This window comes from Cetorhinus maximus, unplaced genomic scaffold (genome assembly GCF_964194155.1).
Source record: "Cetorhinus maximus unplaced genomic scaffold, sCetMax3.hap1.1 HAP1_SCAFFOLD_350, whole genome shotgun sequence".
Taxonomy (NCBI): Eukaryota; Metazoa; Chordata; class Chondrichthyes; order Lamniformes; family Cetorhinidae; genus Cetorhinus; species Cetorhinus maximus.
The window spans coordinates 337,891-357,210 of NW_027596297.1; the positions used below are offsets into that span (position 1 = coordinate 337,891).

General features: G+C 44.4%; 1 long non-coding RNA gene across 2 annotated transcripts in view; it reads left to right on the forward strand.

The window, feature by feature from the left end:
- The window catches only part of LOC144673355 (uncharacterized), a 64,179-nt gene that overhangs the window by 21,434 nt on the left and 23,425 nt on the right, over nt 1-19,320 (forward strand). The window contains exons 1-2 of one of the 2 annotated variants that reach the window (XR_013574292.1): nt 9,266-9,391; nt 12,656-12,771. This is a non-coding gene — a long non-coding RNA (uncharacterized LOC144673355). Of the gene's footprint in view, nt 1-9,265; nt 9,392-12,655; nt 12,772-19,320 lie in introns of those variants that run through there. The other variant, XR_013574291.1, reaches the window with a different exon arrangement.

Sequence of the window (19,320 nt, forward strand, 5' to 3'; positions counted from 1 at the left end):
CAATTTAGGTGCAGATCCAGGCGCCTTTTTAATGAGGGTTTCTGCCTCCATCACCAAACGAGACAGTGAATTCCAAACATCTACCACGCCCTGGATGAAGAAATGTTTCGTCATGCCACCTCTAATCCTCTACCAATCACATTAAACCTGTGCCTCCTGGTAATTGACCACTCTGCTAGGAGAAAAAGGGCATCCCTGTCTACTCTATCTAGGCCCCTCATAATCTTGGGCACCTCAATTAGGTCACCCTTCAGTCGCCTCTGTTCCATGGAAAATATCCCTAGCCTATCCAATCTTTCCTCATAGCTACAATTTTCAAGTCCTGGCAACGTTCTTGTACATCTTCTCTGTACTCTCTCCAGAGCAATTATGTGCTTCTTGGAACGTGGCGACCAGAATTGTACACAAAATTCCAGCTGTGGCCTAACCAGTGTCTTATACAGTTCCATTATTACATCCCTGCCTTTGTACTGTATGCCTTGCCAATAATGGTAAGCATTCCATATGCTTTCTTTAACACATTTTGCAACTATCCTTCCTCCTTCAGGGACCTGTGGACATGCACACCAACGTTCCTCACTTTCTCTACCTCTCCCAATACTTTCCCATTTATTGTGTATTCTCCAGGTTTCTTTGCCACCCCCCCCCCCCCTCCGCCAAACCCCACCCCGCCACCAAATGCATTACCTCACAATTCTCGGGATTAAATTCCATCCGCCCCACTTTTCCACACACTCAACCAAATCATTGATGTAATTCTGGAAACAACAGCTGTCCTATTCATTATCAACTACGTGGTCAATTTTTGTGTCACATGCAAATTTCTCAATCATGCCACCCACATTTAAGTCCAAATTATTAACATATACGACATACAGCACAGACCCCAATGCTGAGCTCAGTGGAACCCCACTAGAAACAATTTTCCATACTGAAAACACCCATCAACTATTAACTTTTGTTTCCTGTCATTGAGCCAATTTTGAATCCAACTCGCCACATCTCCCTGTATCCCAAGGGCTTTTCTTTTTCTAACCAGTCTGCCATGTGGGATCTTGTGAAATGCCTTACTAAAATCCATGTAGACAACATCCGCTGCACTATCTTCATCAGTCCTCCTTGTTGCTTCCTCAAAAAAATCGATTAAATTAGTAAGTTTTCCCCTAACAAAACAAGGCCGACTATCCTTGATTAACCCGTTCCTTTCTCAGTGGCAGTTTATCCTGTCTCTCAGAATTGATTCCAATAATTTTCCCACCACAGAAGTTAGACTGGCCCGCCTAAAAGTATTTGGTCTATCACTCGCACGCTTTAAAAATAATGGCACAACTTTCGCAGAACTCTAATCCTCTGGTGCCTCGCCTGTATCTAGCGAGGATTGGAAAATGATCCACAGGGCATCCATTATTACCTCCCTGTCTTCTTTTAACAGCCTGGGATACAATTCCTCCAGCCCTGGTGATTTATCCACCTTCAAGGATGTCAGTCCCTCCTGTACTTCCTCTCTCACTATTCTTAACGTATTAATTAAATCTACTATTTCACATTCCTCCTCTTTAACTAGAATATCTGCTTCATCCCTCTCTTAGTGAAGAGCGGGACAAAGCACTCATTGAGAATCCTGCCCACTTCTTCAGCATCAGAGCACAAGTTCCCATGAAGATCTCTGATCGGCCCGACCTTATCCTTTGCTATTCTCTTGCTCTAAATGTACTGGTAAAACATTTTTGGGTTTCCTTTGATTTTACCTGCCAATATTTTTTCATATCCGCTCTTTGCTTTCCTAATGACCATTTTTAATTCACCCCTCTACATTCTATACTCCTCTAGGCTTTCTGCAGTATTACGTTTTCATGATTGCCATAAGCCTTCTTTGTAAATTTAACTTGTATACTTCTATACAGCCAGGGGTCTCTAGATTTGGCAGTACCACGCTTTTTCATGATCAGTGAGCTTGCACACGAGCAGGGGAAATACCACATCCTGAGTAAGACACAGCCTGAGTGAGTGTGTGTATTGGCAATTTGGTGCACAGTGCGAATTCGGTGCAGAGGGGAAGAGGTGCTCTTTGCACTTTCTCTTTGCTATCCAACTTCTTAAATCTTCAGAGCGTGGTCTTGCCCTGCAGCAGCAGTAGAGGCCGCAAGGGAGAGAAATGACTGGTAAGTAGGGGGTAAGGTCAGATAAGTGTTTACTACTTCTATTGCTTATAGTTTAAGGTCTTTTTCATGGTTTATAGTTTGTATATTCTGTAGGAACGAGGATCAGGAAAGAAGGGCCCTAGAGTAATTGATTTAAAAGCTTTAATTTAAAGGGATAAGTCATGGAAGAAGAGCTCAAAGCCATGGTGTGCTCCTCATGCTCCATGTGGCATGCTGGGTAAAGTTCCAGTGCGTTGAACCAGCATGTGTGCAGGAAATGTGTCCAGCTGCAGCTCCTGGAAGCTCGGGTTTCAGAGCTGAGAGCATCATGGGTAGCATGTTTAGAGAGATGATCACACCGCAGCTGAAGGGACTTGAGGAAGGAAGCGAAGGGGTGCCCACCAGGCAGTCCAAGAGAAACAGGCAGGGAGTTCAGGAGTCCCCTGGGGTCCCGCTTGCAAATCGGTATTCTATTTTGGAGGCTGACGAGGTCGCTGGTTCCTCCAGGGAGTGCGGACAGAGCCAAACTTCTGGCACCACAAAGAGCCTGTCTATAAAGGAGGGGAGGAAGAGAGGAAGAGCAATAGTAAGAGGGGATTCTACATTCAGGGGAACAGATAGGCGCTACTGTGGCCATCAACATGACTCCAGGATGGTGTGTTGCCTCCCTGATGCCAGGGTCCGAGCTGTCACTGAATGGCTGCAGGGCATCCTGAAAGGGGAGGGTGATAAGGCAGAAGCCATGGTGCATGTTGGTACCAGTGACATAGGTGGAAAGAGGGATGAGGTCTTGCATCAAGAATTCAGGGAGTTAGGCAGTTGGCTAAAGAGCAGGACCTCGCGGTTTGTAATCTCTGGATTACTCCCAGTGACACATGTTAGCGAGCACAGAAATAGGAGAATAGCGCAGATGAATATGCGGCTTAAGAGTTGGTGCAGGAGGGAGGGTTTTAGATTACTGGACCACTGGGACCGTTTCTGGGGAAGGCGGGACCTGCAAAAGTGGGGCGATTTATATCTGAACCAGGGCGGCGCTAAAATTCCAGCGGGTGGGTTTGCTAGTGCTGTTGATAGGAGTTTAAACTAATTCACCAGGGGGAGGGGGCACAGAATGTTAGCAGAATTGGGACATATCATAATACAGTAAAACAATCAAGTCAGAGGGATTACAGCTGCATTAAGTTTCAAGGGATTAAGGCAAGGCTGGATGGCCTATATGTTAATGCCAGGAGTATTGTAGGAAAAATGGATGAGCTAAGGGTGAGGATTGACACGTGGAATTGTGATATAATAGCTATCACAGAGACGTGGTTGAGGGAGGAGCAGGATTGGCAGCTCAACATTCTGGGATATCGAATCTTCAGGTGAGACAGGGGAGGGGGTAAAAGAGGAGGAGGATTTGCATTATTTGCTAAGGAGTCCGTTACTGCAGTAAGGAGAGATGATATCTTGGCATTGAATGAAGCTTTGTGGGTAGAGCTTAGGAATAAAAAAGGGGCAGCAACATTGATACATGTTTATTTTAGACCCCCAGGTTATCAGCAGGAAATTGCGGAGCAAATATGTGCACAATTTGCAGAGGTGTGTAAAAAAAAATAGCAATAGGTTAATTATATTAGGTGATTTCAACTTTCCCAACTTCAATTGGGATAGACATAGTGTTAAGGGCTTGGATGGAGTGGATTGCTTGAAATGTGCCCAGGACAACTTTTTAGGTCAATATGTAAAGCGTCTAACAAGAGATGGCGCGATGCTGGACCTAATTCTGGGGAATGAAGCCAGACAGGTCACTGAGATGGTGGTGGGGGAGCCTTTCAGTGATAGCGACCACAACATGGTACAATTCAAGCATGTTATGGACAAAAAAAACGACATGTTACAAAAAACAATGTTTTGGATTGGGGAGAGTGGATCGTTGTAAAATAAGGCAGAATCTGGCCGAGGTAGCCTGGGAACAGCTAATTCTGGGGAAATCTACAGAAGAGCAATGGGGGACGTTCAAAAAGGAAATGGGGAGGATACAGGCTCAACATGTTCCCTCTAGGGTGATAGGAAGGAGTAACGAGCCCAGAGAACCATGGATGACCAAAGATATTCAGGATACGATGAGAATGAAAGAGAGGCTTTTAGCAGGTACAAGGGAAGCAAGACAGCGGAGTCATTAGTGGTGTACAGAAAGTGCAGGTTGGAGCTTAAAAAAGCAATTAGGAGAGCAAAGAGGGGATATGAGAAAGCTCTGGCTGGTAAAAGTAGGGAAAATCCCAAGATATTCTATAATTATATCAATGGGAAGAGGATAACCAGGGAAAGAGTAGGGTCCATTAGGGACCAAGGGGGCAAGCAACAATCGGTCGAGTGTTGAAGGAATACTTCACATCGGTCTTCACCCAAGAGAATGAGTATGAAGGTATGGAACTCGGGGAGAGAGACTGCGAGGTCCTTGCGCAAATTGATGCAGGGAGTGACAAGGTATTGGAGGTGTTGCAGGCTTAAAAGTGGGCAAATCTCCATGTCCGAATGATTTGTGTCACAGACTGCTGAGGGAGGCAAGTGAGGAAATCGCAGGGGCTCTGAACCGAATTTTTAATTCCTCATTCGCCACGGGGGAGGTGCAAGAGGACTAGAGAACAGCTAATGTAGTTCTGCTAATTAAGAAGGGTTGTACAGATAAGCCAGGAACTGCTGACTAGTGAGTCTCACGTCAGTGGTAGGGAAACTATTGGAGAAACTTCTGAAGGAGAGGACCTAACTCCACTTGGCGAGGCAACGTTTCATCAGGGATATTCAGCATGGCTTTGTCAGAGGGAGGTCATGCCTAACAAATTTGATTGATTTTTTCGAGGAGGTGACCAGGTGTGTGGATGAGGGTAATGTAGTTGATGTAGTTTATAAGGATTTCAGCAAAGCCTTTGAGAAGGTCCCACATGGGAGGCTTATAAAGAAGGCAAATGCACATGGGATACAGGGTAATTTGATAAGGTGGATTCAAAATTGGCTTAGCTATAGGAGACAGAGGGTGATGACAGAAGGCTGCTTTAGTGACTGGGAGCCAGTGTCCAGTGTCATACCACAGGGATCTGGGCTGGGTCACCTACTATTTGTCATTTTTATAAACGACATAGGTGACTATGTGGGGTGTAGGATTAGTAAGTTTGCGGATGGCACAAGGATTGGTCGGGTGGTTAACAGTCAGGTTGATTGTCTTGGGCTACAAGAAGATATAGACGGGATGGTCAAACGGGCAGATAAGTGGCAGATGGAATTTAACCCTGAAAAGTTTGAGGTGATACACTTTGGAAGGAGTAATTTGACAAGGAAGCATGCAATGAACGGCACAACACTAGGAAGTTCTGAGAAACAAACGGGACTTGGTGTGTGTGTCCATAGATCTCTGAAGGGGGAGGGGCATGTTAGTGGGGTGTTGAAAAAGGCATATGGAACACTTGCCTTTTTCAACCGAGACCTAGATTACAAAAGTAGGGAAGTCATGTTGGAGTTGTATAGAAACTTGGTGAGGCCACGGCTGGAGCACTGTCTACAGTTCTGGTCGCCACATTATAGGAAGGATGTGATTGTACTGGAGGGGGTGAAGAGGAGACTCACCAAGATGTTGCCTGGGATGAAACATTTAAGCTATGAAGAGAGGTTGGATAGACTTGGGTTGTTTTTGTTGGAGCAGAGAAGACTGAGTGGCGACCTGATCGAGATGTACAAGATTTTGAGGGGCATGGACAGGGTGGTTAGGGAGCAGTTGTTCCCCTTAGTTGAAGGGTCAGTCATGAGGGGACACAAGTTCAAGGTGAGGGGCAGGAGGTTTAGGGGGGATGTGAGGACACCTGGATTTTTTATCCAGAGGGTGGTGACGGTCTGGAATGCGCTGCCTGGGAGGGTGGTAGAGATGGATTGCCTCACATCCTTTAAAAAGTACCTGGATGAGCAGCTGGCAGGTCATAACATTCAAGGCTATGGGCGAAGTGCAGGTAAATGGGATTAGGTCGGTAGGTCAGGTGTTTCTCACGTGTTGCTGCAGACTCGATGGGCCGAAGTGCCTCTTCTGCACTGTGTGATTCTGTGATTCTTCTGGGGACGTGTCTACACTGTGCCCATAGAACCTCGCTTTTGAATAACTCCTGCTGATTTAACACCATTTATCATTCAAGTAGTTGTAACCTGTCCATTTTCACCAGATCACCTCTCAGTTTCTTAAAATTTGCCTCCCCCCCAGTTTAGAATTTTTATTCCTGCTCTATCTTCATGCTTTTCCTTAATTTCAGTAAATCTAACTGGATTATGGCCCCTATCTCCAAAATGGTCACCCACTGCTGCTTGATCCACTTGCCCAGTTTCGTTTCCTAATACTGCACCTAGAATTAAAGCCCCTCGCTTTGGGCTTGTTATGTGCTGGCGAAAAATGTCCTTTGAAATGCAGTTCAAGAATTTTGTGCCCTCTGCGCCTATTACATTCTTCGTATCCCAGTTGATTTTAGGGCATTTGAGGTTCCCAGCTAGGGTTCCATTGTTACTTTTGCACTCAGAAATTTGCCAACATATTTGCTCTCCTGTCTCCCTCTCACTGTTTTGGGGTCTATGGCACACTCCCTGTAGTATCATTGTCCCTGTTTATTCCTGAGATCAACTCATATTGGCTCATTCGATGGTTCATTTATTAAAACACCCCTCCTCACAGCTGTAGTTGATCTTTAGCCAATAATGCTTCATCCCCATTTTTTATCCCCCTCTCTATCCTGCCTGAAAACCAAATATGGGATGTCCACTTGCCATTATTGACCCTGTTTACGCCAGGTTTCGTTATAGCAATAATATCATGCTGCCATGTGCCTCTTATACCACCCCATCGTCGTTACACCATCTCACTCTCATCCTTAATTCCCTAGTCCTCTTATCCTTATCGCACTCCCACTTACCTCACCATCCCTCCTCTTCACATCCATGTAACCCCATCCACCTCGCCCCATTCCCCACCTCCAAACAAGGCTCCCTTCCCACACCCCATTGTCCACATCCCCCAATTCCCCTCCTCCTTAACCCATTCCCCTAATCCCGTCCTCCTCAGCCCCTTCCACGTCCACACTTCATCCCTGTCCCACTTCATCCTTATCTCCCATCGACCTACCACCAATCCCCTTTACCCCCGTCCTCTTACCATTCCTCCTCCTTACATTGCACGTCCTTTACGAACCCTCCTCCTTAACTCCCTCCATCTTAGACCACCCATCTTGTCCTCTCCTCCTTCCATCTGCTCCTTACTCCCTCGCCTCTCCTCCTTACATCCACACCCTCTCCTTAACCCCCTTTCCATCCTTCAGATCTGCACCGCTGCCACCCCTCTCCTCTTCCTCACAAACTCCTCCTCACCCCAGCTCCAACTCAGCCACCCCGTAAGCCGACTTCCACATCACCCATTTCACCTTATTCCACATCTGCCTTACTTCCAACTAACCTTGTTGTCAACCCCTCCTTCAACTCCATCCCCATTCATCCCTCCTCTTCCAACTCACCCAACATCTCCCCGCCTCCAACTCAGTCCACCATTCCCTCTCCTCTACATCACCTCGGGCCCCAGCACCCCTCCTACATCTCATCCTCAGCGCACCATCCTCCACATTATCCTCCAACCTAACTCGTTCCCAGCCATCTTCGTTCACATCAACCCCCATCCCATCATGCCCACCTCACCAACCCCACCCCCTCCCCTGACGCCCTCTTCCTCCTCCTCCTCACTGCCTCCACTGGCTCACCCCTTCTTCTTCCTCCTCCTCTTCCTTCTCCCCCCAGTGCCCCTCATCCGATGCCTCCATCTCCTCTCCACACCGCCTCCTCCTCATCCTCACCCCCACACGCCTCCTACCTTCCCCAAACCCACCCCTAGCCCATCTCTCCACTTCCGCGCTCACCCTTCCCTTTCCCGCCCTCCCCACTTTCTCACCGCGCCCTCCCCTTCCTACTCCCCCACCTCGCCACCAACACCCTCTCCTCCCACACCCCCTCCCTTCTCTTCCCCCGCCCCTCCATATTACGAAAAAGGAGGAGGCTATTCGGCCCATTGAGTTCAGGTAGGCAACCTATAGGAATATATTTCAGTTCCACTCTCCTACACTATCACTGTAGCCCTTTTAGGCATATGAGATTTAAGCTTCTCCGTTTGAGGAAAGTTTATTTCTCTCAAGAGTTCATTCAATTTCATTTTAAAATTCTTTATTCTCATTTCTACCACTCTCATAAGCAGAAAGTTGCTGGTCATTTTCACTTGCTGTATAAAAAAAGTTCTTCTTCACGTCTGCCTTGTACCGCTTGACCGATATTGAAATCATTGTCACCTACTCCTTGGACCATCAACTAATGGAAACAACTTTGCTTTCCCTTTCTGATCTCATACGCTCATAATCTTGTACACATTTTTAACATCTCCCCTCAGTCTCCTTTGCTACAGGGAAAACAACCTTGTAGATAAAATCGCTCATCCCTGGAACCATTGCTGTAAATGTCCTTTGCACCCTTAAAGGACCCTCATGTACTTTCTTAAACCTGGTAACCAGAACTAGTTGTGGTCTACCATTTAATTCAATTAGTAACATTATCCATTACCTCTCCTTTAATTGTGCTGCTTCTCTTCCTAGCCCCACGTTGCTATAGTTATACGTTCCTGCATGGCATAATGGTCTCTTAGGTGAATACAAAATTAGAAAAGTACAATGGTAGATCAAAAAAGCAACAACTTATATTTGTACAGCGTGTTTAATGTAATAAAGTGTCCTACTGCGCTTCGCATGATAAAGCAAAACATGGCACTTAACCACATACGGAGATAGCAGGCAAAAGCGTCTAAATGTGTATAGATGTGCCTCGGATTACATGGTCGCTCTATCTTAACAGATGCATTTTTTAATTAAGCACTTACCTAATAAGCAAATATAATGAAAATATTGGCGGACTCTCAGATACCCTATCACCCTGCACAGAGAAATAAATGCCTCTGTTTCATGTGTCTGTAGTGTCAGTGCCGAAATCAGAAGGTGGTGACAGAATTGCTGAGCTGTGCTTGGTGCGCCAAATGAGAATACAGACCAGGGAACTCTGGGCTGGATTGATGCTGAGACATACTATCTGAAACAGAGTGACAGTGGAGGTGCAGTGATGAGTTTTCGTACGAGCAAAAGTGCCAGACGACATAGGAGGGCGGTGTTTTACGCAGCAAGTTATTATTTGGAAAACACTGCCTGAAGGGTGGGGTAAGTAATTTCAATATTAACTTTCACAAGGGAATTGAATTAATATTTGAAGGGCTACATTATTGCAGGGCCGTGGGGAACGGTTGGGGGAATGGAACCAGCTGGGCAGTACTTTCAAAGAGCTGGCATAAGCAGGAAGGGCCGAATGTCCTCCTTATGTGTTTTATGGTTCTATGAACCTTCCCATCTGAAGCAGGAGGGTATTCCAGCTGCCCACCTCAGGACCATGATCAAGGTGGGGATGGACAAATTGCCAGTGTAAAATTAGTGCCATTTCCATGTGACCACCCCTCGTTTTCACCCGACAGCGATTTTATAATCGGGGTCAATAAAATTCGGGACGGGTTTTGTAACGAGCTAAAGTGTGGAACAAGGATTAAAAAAAAAACAGTTTTGCTTTCTGCTCCCAGGATCTAATAAAGAACTGAAGTGCATGGATTTAAATAAAATGCAGTTTCAATTGTGTAGTTTACCACAAGCATTGACAGTACGCCTGCACTGATTCACCTCAAGCACAGCAATAGCACTTCTGTGGAGCAACATTACAGGCAGGAAGGTCACCGGGTTCCTGCAGTTCACAGCTCATTCTACCTCGATAAGTTTAACTCCACTATTGAGCTTCAATTTGTTTCTTCTCTCCCCCTCCCTGCCCTCATTCGATGCTGGACTGAAATGGGAAAGAGACTCTCAGTGAAAGTGTGGATCAAAGTGTGGGGAGGGGGCATTCTGTAAAATGAGACCTGCAACGTTCATAGTCCAGGTAAACCCCGATCATCCGGGGATTCGCACTTAAGTGGAGGGATGCTTCCGCTTTAATTTTCGATCTTTCTTGGCCAGATTCGCTAATAGCCGATTTAACCTGAGGTTTCTTTCCGGAAACTCCTGTCTACATTCCGGGCAGGAGTTTATCTCCTTCTTTTCCCAACACTGGGTGATACAAGAGCAGCAGAAGTTGTGTGCACAATCCTGTGTTACCGGATCAGTGAAGAGATCAGGACAAATGGGACAAATTGTCTCCTCGGTCAAACTCTGGGCCTTCTCTGGAAGCCATGTCCTCATTCAGTACTTCCTGATTCAAACCGTTTTCAGTTTCGATGTTGCTGCGTTAACATATCAGTTCTGTTATTTCCTGGTGAAGTTGGTTGCAATGCTCAATAACTTCATGTTATAAACTAATCTCTATCCTGTTTCACACGTCTTTCACACGTGAATCTAAAACCTCTCACAGTATAAAGGATAAACATGGTTAGTTGACGGGGCGCACGGCCGGTGGTGCGCAATAGGTAATTGAATCTTGTCGGTGACAAGCTCAGTGTGACTGGAACTGAAGACGGTTGATGAGAAGAAAGAAGTCCCCAAGAAGGGAGCCAAGGAAGCCTTAAAGAAACCGCCAGCAAAGGGCAGCAGAAACGGCGAGGTTCGAGGAAGGAGATTTATTCCATCTCCATCTGCAAAGTGATGAAGCAGGCTCACGCCGACACCGGCATCTCCTCCAAGGCCATGAGCATCAGGAACTCGTTTATGAACGATATTTTCGAGCGCATCGTGGGTGAGGCTTCCCAACTGGCCCATTACAATAAGCACAGGTCCATCAGCTCCGGGGAGATTCAGATCGCGGTGCGCCCGTTGCTGCCCGAAGAACTGGCCAAGCACGCCGTGTCGGAAGGGACAAAGGCGGTGACCAAGCACACCAGCTCCAAGTAAACCCTCACAACGGACTGAAAAACATTCAGCGAGTGTTGGCAGGGGAGAGAGAGGGGGGAAACAGAGAGAGGATGGGAAATGGAGGGAGGAGACGGAGATGCTTGGAGATCGACGTTCCATCGCACTTTTCTACAGTTTTTACTCTTGTCGATTACAATACTACCGACGAAACAGCAAGGTGCAGACCCAGAAACTGAATTCTATCGAATGAAGCGCTTGTGCTTCGACCTACAAGAACGACGCTGTAGTCGACACAGCAGAGGAAAAACACACTGTTGGGAAGAACCCTTCACGGGACTGAGAGACAAACAGATATTGGTTTTGCCTGAAAAAGAGAGGGAATGGGGGAAGAGGAGAGGAGGGGCCAATGTTGGTTTGAAATAAATGACTTGTTTTATTGCAGAAATATTGGATGTGATTCTGTTGTGGAAATTGTTCCATATCTTTTACAATGTGCACCACTGGGGCATATTTTTATTGTTGCTGTCTGGGCGTTAAGCAGCACCTTTGTGGAGCACAGAAAGGAAAATCTGGTGCTGGTGGATGCTTCACCCCTTACACAGCCCAGCGGAATTTCCTTACTTTCATTTCAACAGAAAGAAAACCTGGGAAGTTTCTGTCAGCAGCGGCGGTCCTCCCCACCGGAAGGAATTCTACTCTGAACACACTCTTACCCATTATCAGCATGGTGGAACTTCTAAAAAGCTCTTTTTGATCATTCAGCAACGAAATCACGAAATACATTTCCATTAGAATGTGTAGGGGAAATGGTGAATTCTCTTCCCCGACAATCTGTGGATACTGGGAAAATTGGAACTTTCGATGGTTCGGGGTCACGGAGCTCAGGTGGGTAAATAGAGTTGAGTTGCAAACCAGCCACTATCTAGCTGACTGGTGGAAAAGACTCGAGGGGCTGAATCCTGTTCCAATCTTCCTGCGACAAGCCCAATCGCTCCAAGCCGCGTCAGCTTCAAGTGGGTGTTTCAGATCCCACGGTATAAAGGAACAGGGGAGTTCTCCCGATGTCCTGGACAACATTCTTCCCTCAACCAGCACCAAAGAGAGATTAACTAAACATTTATTTAATTCCTGTCTATGTTGGATCGTGATAGCTATAAACTTCTGCTGCATTTTCCTCCATAACGGAGGCTCCTGGACTGGTGACTAATTCATTGCGGGTACAGGAAGTTTCTGGGATGGGTTGAGACTCTGAGCGCAAGTCTTTCGTTGTTACAAAGTGCACCATTGCCACCTGCTGACAGAATCTGTGCTGCAGGAAAGAATTCCCCATTAAAAGGGTCCAAGAATGGTGACTGCTTTTGAAGGTCCACAGACATTTTGGGCGAATGGCCTCCTTCTGCGTTGTATAATGTTTCACACTTGTGTCCGATCAAACCACATTTATGACATTGGTATTAAAGGGAAATACAACTTATGAAATCACATTGATATGAAAAGTCATCAGGTCCGTTTCTTTGTGCTGCATCCAATGACGCTTAGGGAATTAAGGCAGAAGTTTGCAGAAACACTGGCCACAATGTTTCAACCCTTATATTCCAGGATTGTTCCAGAGGACTGCAGAATTGCGCATGTTACACATTTGTTCAAAAAGGGAGAAAATATAATTCCAGCAATTACGGACCAGTTGGTTTATACTCGGTGGTGGAAAGCAATACGTGAGCATAGTGATGGCAACTGATCTGTACATTAGGGCTTTTGTTGACCTACAGAGGTCTTTTTGTTCAAACACTCGCTGTCATAGTTTGGGGGAGACTGAGCTGGCGCAGCTGATTCGGTGTTGGAACTACTCGTGAATGGTGTTTTTTTGGTGGGGGTGGCTGCCAAGGTATGGGAAGTGCTCAACAAGTTCCAGTGTCTCTCTTTTCACTATATGGGAGGTGGAATATTTGACTGATCAGGTCTGGGTCCAGATATGAGCTTTGTTTTGTAATTCAAGGACAAGCCAAGTCTCTTGCATGTAGAATTGCAGGGATCAAGAGTGGATTGCAAATCTAGTGCTGAATGGGCAACGATACTCCAGTCATCCGCATGCTGTAGGTCATGAATGTCTATGGTGAGTTTAATTTTGACACTGAGGCAACTGAGGTTGATGCGTTTTCCATCGAAACAGTATTTAATACTCACGCCAGAAGGCCGTTGATTTTTGATGAAACAAATAAGCATTGTCAGGTAGATTGCAAATAGCACGGGGTCTATCACGCAGCCTTGCTTGACACCAGCCTGGATTTTGAAGGTATCGAAAGGCAAGAAGTAGGCGGATGTACTTCCTACTGGAATGGGAAGGCAGATAGCGCCCCTTATGTCCACGGAGTTACTTTTTTTTCATTCGGAATAGAAACTTGTATACACGATCAGAACTCATCAATTGTATAAGTTTAAGAGTCATGACACTTCACCTTCAAATCGCTGTAACGAATATGCCATTGAAATCAATGTTTATGTTCCGATCCTCGATTCAGATGAAGTTGTTCAGGAAGATTCCTATTTTGCATGACACGAAGTCCTTCTTGACACAACAAAAAAAGGAAACAGCTTCCTCGGACAACATGATGTGGGTGGGGGGAGGTGGGGGCGGGAGCACATGGCGTATTGCTGCTGACAGCGTATAAATCATGGCTTCATTATAACAAACACCATTTCAGTCAGAAGGAATAAATAAAAAGATGTAGGCATTTTAGATCAAAGTGTTACTACCACCGGATTATGTAGTTGTTTGTGTTATGATCCCAGATGACGTTACTACTGGGCAAGCCAGATCCCAGAGTTGACCCTGGCTTTGTAGTTCCTGACATTTACATTTTGCTTAGAAAAGTGGAGGGCAACTACTGAACAGAGTCACAGAAGTCAGCTGATGAATGTTTAATAAAAGTATAAAACATATATTGAACAAGAAAAGATTAATTATATTGCAATACTCCTTGACCCACAACTATACCTTTACCGACATATACAGATTCATAAGTATAACACAAATTACAAAAGCTATCTTATACTCACATGCTCCCACTAAGTATGCAGTCCATGTATCTATCACCACACTCTGAAATCAAGTGACAGATGCCACCCCCAGCAGATGCTATGGACCTCTCATTAACTCCTCCCCAGACACTTGTCACATCGTGAGCCAAAGAGTCTCACTGAACTCGATTTTTCACACGGGGGTTTCCAATTTCTATTCTCGATGAACTCACTTTGGAATGTTCTGCAAAATGATGGTTTCTCTCGGATGCCTTCCACAAGGGTACACCTCCAGATATTTGAACTCTCCTTCTGATGTTCCCTTCCCCTTGATCACCACATGCATTCAAGCTTCGCCTGCCATGCTCTCTCTCTCAGATACTCAGTTGTACCAATAAAACACTACTGTTTCACATGCCCATAGTTGCTGTCTTCTTGGATCTTCAGGCTTCTTGCAAGCTTATTTTGCTTTAAGTCTGCGCCCTGCAGCTTTCTCCCTTTAAGTTTGGAGCCATCCTCTTTGCTCCTTACTTTCACTTCCACTGAATAGGATCCTGTTCGAGATTCTTGACCTTGCCGTTTGGCTGAACTTGAAGGTCTCATTGGGGCCTTTCTCTTTTTCCTTTAGGGCCTGCTGTGTGCTGCTCCCTGCCTGCTGACAACTTCGTATCTTGCTTGAGATCCAGGACTCACTCCACTTTCACTGTTACTTTATCTTCAGAACAGCTCACCTAAAATTCTAAGACTTATATTCCTCAGCGACCTGCTAGTATGTCCAGCTAGGGAGAGATCTAAACTGTTCCCTCCACCTCAGAGCATAATCACCAACTGTTTCCCTCTGTCTCGCTAATTGGGCTTCCTGTTGCTAAGCAACAACCCAGATTTCTACCTTGCGTTTATTTTAACTTCTCTTCAAGAGCCATGGTACCGCATTAGAATACAGGCATCTTTTAAAGTGAACCCACCAATACAAAAACACAATTAAAACTAAAATTTAAAGCTACGACTAATCCCTAACACCCACAAATACAAATATAACTTACTTAAATTACCTCTAGTTCCTAACACTCTTTTCGCACCAAAAGAAAGAAGGTTTCACAACAGTAAAGGTTTCTTTACAATGGCCTTAAATCTGCTTGACACAAAATTAACATCATAACCATTTTAAATATTAACTTATGACAGGCTAAAAAAATAAAACTTTCATCTCATTTCACGACAATATATTATAATGTACAGTTACAAAGATTTAGGCAAAATAAAATTCATAAATGTAGCAAGATTAGCAGAATTTGGGCATCATAGCATTATCATAACTCCACCCATGTGTGTCTTTTTCCTCTTATTCACAGTCTTTAATTCAGAAAAGGTTGTTTAATTTAAGTCCATGGCCAATCATCCTTTTCATTAGCTGAAAGTATAATTCCATCCTCAAGCTCAATTTCCAAACTCAAACGTGGCAAATCCTCATTTCGATTTAGCAAAGTCAAAATGACATTTATCTGCATTAACATTTCATTTCTGCTGTGATCCACATCTCTTTTAGTCTTTTCAAGTATGTTGTTGAGATGTTTCTTATGTTCACAAAAAAGGGTTTCGTACTCCTGCTTGGTTGAATCTTTGAACTTTTTCTAATCTTGTTGTTTCTTCCCACCCCATTTCTAATAGGCCTTTTCCATTTCTCTTTGAGCTGCGTCGATTATTTTCTCCCTTTCTAGTTCCATAGTTCGTTCCAACGCTTCAACTCTTTTACATAATCCACAAACTTTATCATGTCGCTCCTCTACAGATTTTGAATGCTTTTTAGCAAATTGTCCACTTGTCTGGATTCCAGCTGCTGTATCTTGTGTATTAACACTGCCAAGCACTTGCAAATCAGTGTCTCTTGTCATTGGCCTATCCAGACCGTTTTGCGACTTCAGTCATTTTTGTTGACAATTCTTAAATTCTAATTCTGAAAGCACTTCAGTTGTTTCTGTACTGCCCATTACTGAGGTTGATGCATCAGTAATGTTACTTGGATCAGTTCTTTGCTCAACAGGGCCACACTTTATCAAGGAATTTTTAATCATAGGAACAATTTCAAAACTGCGACACTCCATGCAACACATCTCACTCATTTTCTCCAGTTTGCTTCGAAATTCAAGATTGTCATTACTTATTCCCTGGCGAAATTCTAACAGTTCATTAGCTTTGGCTTTTCATTCTGCATTCAACCAATTATTCCTTTTCGTGTTCATGATATTTCATAGCGACCACTGATGCTTGAAGTTCACCATGTTTTGACTCAAGATCGACCTGTGTTAAGTTTGCTTCTCCAAGTTTCCCATTTAGACATTTTAAGTCCTCAGTCTAGTGTTCTACTCTCTGTGACAGATTCTCAATTGTTCTCACCAATTCTTGTTGTTCATTAACAAACTCTTTCGTACGTGAAAGTTGATTTTCTACTTTAATCAGGTTTTCCTTCAAATGTTTGTGAATGGCTATAAGTGTTTCACTTTTGGCTACAGCAGTTTTCTGAAGTTTGTCAACATCAGCATGAACCGCGTTCTGCAATGCAGTTGTTGCCACATTACTGTCTCTGCTAGCCAAATAATTACTCGGGACAAAATCTACCCATTCAACAGGTGGTTTAGGAATAATTCCCACTGCAACAATTCCATTCACATTTGTAAGTTGACTACAGAAAGAAGCAGGTTCATAACTTCCATTAATACCTGTTATTAATACTTGCTCCTTCATAAAACTGCCTGGAACATATATTGTGTTATCAGCCACCATCGATGATTCGCCTTCCCCAGTATCTCTCAAGATTTTAATTTGTTCACTTATTTAATTGAACAAGAAAGGAACCCACTCCTCCCTTCAAAACAAAACATCCAGAACCTTTCATAGCCTGACTTCCTTCACCAGTAATCAAAGAAGAATTACCTGGACTATCCTGAACCGTATCCCCCTTTCCTGTGTGTTCTGAGGGAACATGTTTCACCTGTACTATTGCTACAGTCTTAACAACCATTTCATTTTCTGATGTAACATTCACGATCATTCCTTAGGCGTTCCTAATAATGCAATAAGTCTAATATTTAGTTTCCAGTAATCTGCCCAAATGTGACCCAGCTCCTTACAACGAAAACACTTAGGCCTTCGAATGACACTTCCATCCTCAGCACCGTCCTTTCTGGTCTGAAGGGGAATTTCCTGGTAATTCCCAGCTGTCCCTTCTCTTCCCTGGCTACTTACGTTTCGTTCACCTTCCCTTCTTCTATCCTTCTCAGCTTTATTGGGATGACGGTAAAACTGTTTTGATTTATGGACCAGCTCTATTCGTCAGCCATTTTTGCTGCCTCTGTTTTAACACTCTGGCCTTCAACGTGGGTTTTAAGTACAGGAGGAAGTGAATTCTTATATTCTTCTAGGAGAATTATTTCCCTAAGAGCTTCGCCTACATCGCCTGCACCTTCAATGCCAATACCCAAAGGCCAAAATTACTTTCTGTTACCCTCTAAACATAGATCTGCCTAGGCTGTTTCCTCATATTCCGAACTTTCTGCCTGTATGCCTCAAGGATAAATTAATGTGCATTAAGAATAGTTTTTTCCTGCATCATAATGCACAGATACCTCCTCTGACAGCGATGCATATACCTCATGAGTTCTACCTACCAACCTACTCTAAGAGCAATTTCCAGTGTCTTTTAGCCACTTCAGTTGCTCAGCCACCTTTTCAAAGCAAATAATGAATGCCTCTACACCCATTTGCACAAAGTTTGGGCGGACTTGCAGAAATTTAAACATCTGCCCACTGGGCTCTGGTTTGACAGTAGCTCTATCCCATTAATATTCTCCATAGAGTAAAGGCCAGCATTTTGTTTTCGTTCCAGCAGTCAAATGTGGTATTCTCTTCTTCTCTTCCTTACCTCTCATTCTCTTGCCTTCTTTCGCTCCCGCCTTTCTCTTGCTCCCTTTGAAATATTCCCTCATTCTCCCTTTCTTTCGCCCAAAACTCTAGTTCCAACTTCTTCTGTTCTAACTTAAATTGTGCCCATGTAAGCTGATCTCCTTCTTGTTCGACAGCTTCTCCTGGTTCTTTCACTTCCATTTTATGCTTTTTGGCCAATATATTTCGCAGCTCTACTTTCTTAGCTTTCGCTCTAACTCCTTTCTGTAACTTGTGTGCCAATTCACCAATTGAGTCACGGTTAACATCCTTAAGGAATCATAATTTAACCCAGGCTGTTTCAAAAACTCAGCTGCATCACTGCTAGACATTTCGAATTCTAACCCATATAACATACATTGCAGAAATTCCAAGCCCTAGTCCAGTGCCTCAGTACCTCCACGTAATGCTTTTTAAGGCTTCACAGATCCCATCAAATTCATGGATTTTTAATCGCACAAGAGATCCATTTTATGTTAATAATCCCGGACGACTCCCCATTGTTATGACCCCGGCTCATGTTACTTGCAAAAGCCAGGTCACAGGGTGGAACTCGGCTTTATAGATCCTAACTTTATTTTGTGTTTAGAAACGTGGAGGGTGGCTGCTGAAGAAAGTCAGAGGAGTCAGCTGATGAGCTTTTAACAAAAGAATAAAACATTTATCAAACAAGAAAAGATTAACTATATTACAATGCTCCTTCACCCGCAGCTATACATACAGATTTGTAAGGATAACACAAGTTTCAAAAGCTATCTTATACTCCCATGTTCGCATTAAGTACACAGTTCATGTAAACTAATAGGTGACCTGTGGTCAGGCACACCACACTCTGAAACCAAGTGACAGATGCCACTCCAAACAGATGCTATGGATCTCTCATCAACCAGTCTCACTGCATTTTGGCCGTTGGTCATATCGGCATTGAAGGTGTACACAATGTATGAAGCGAGAGTGACTGCCTTAAAATCAAGGCTGCATTTGACCGAGTGTGTCATCAAGGAGTCTAACAAAACTGGAGTCAATGGGAATCTGGGGGAAAAATCCACAGTGGTTAGATTCATACCTAGCACAATGGAAGATGGTTGTGATTGTTGGAGGTCAGTCATCTCAGCTCCAGGACATTACTGCAGGAGTTCTTCAGGGTCGTCTCCTCAGCCCAATCATCTTCTGCTGCTTCATCAATGACCTTTCTTCCATCATAAGGTGGTCAGAAGAGGGGACGTTCACTGATCATTGCACAATGTTCAGCACCATTCGTGACTCCTTAGACACTGAAGCAGTCCATGTCCAAATGCAACAAGACC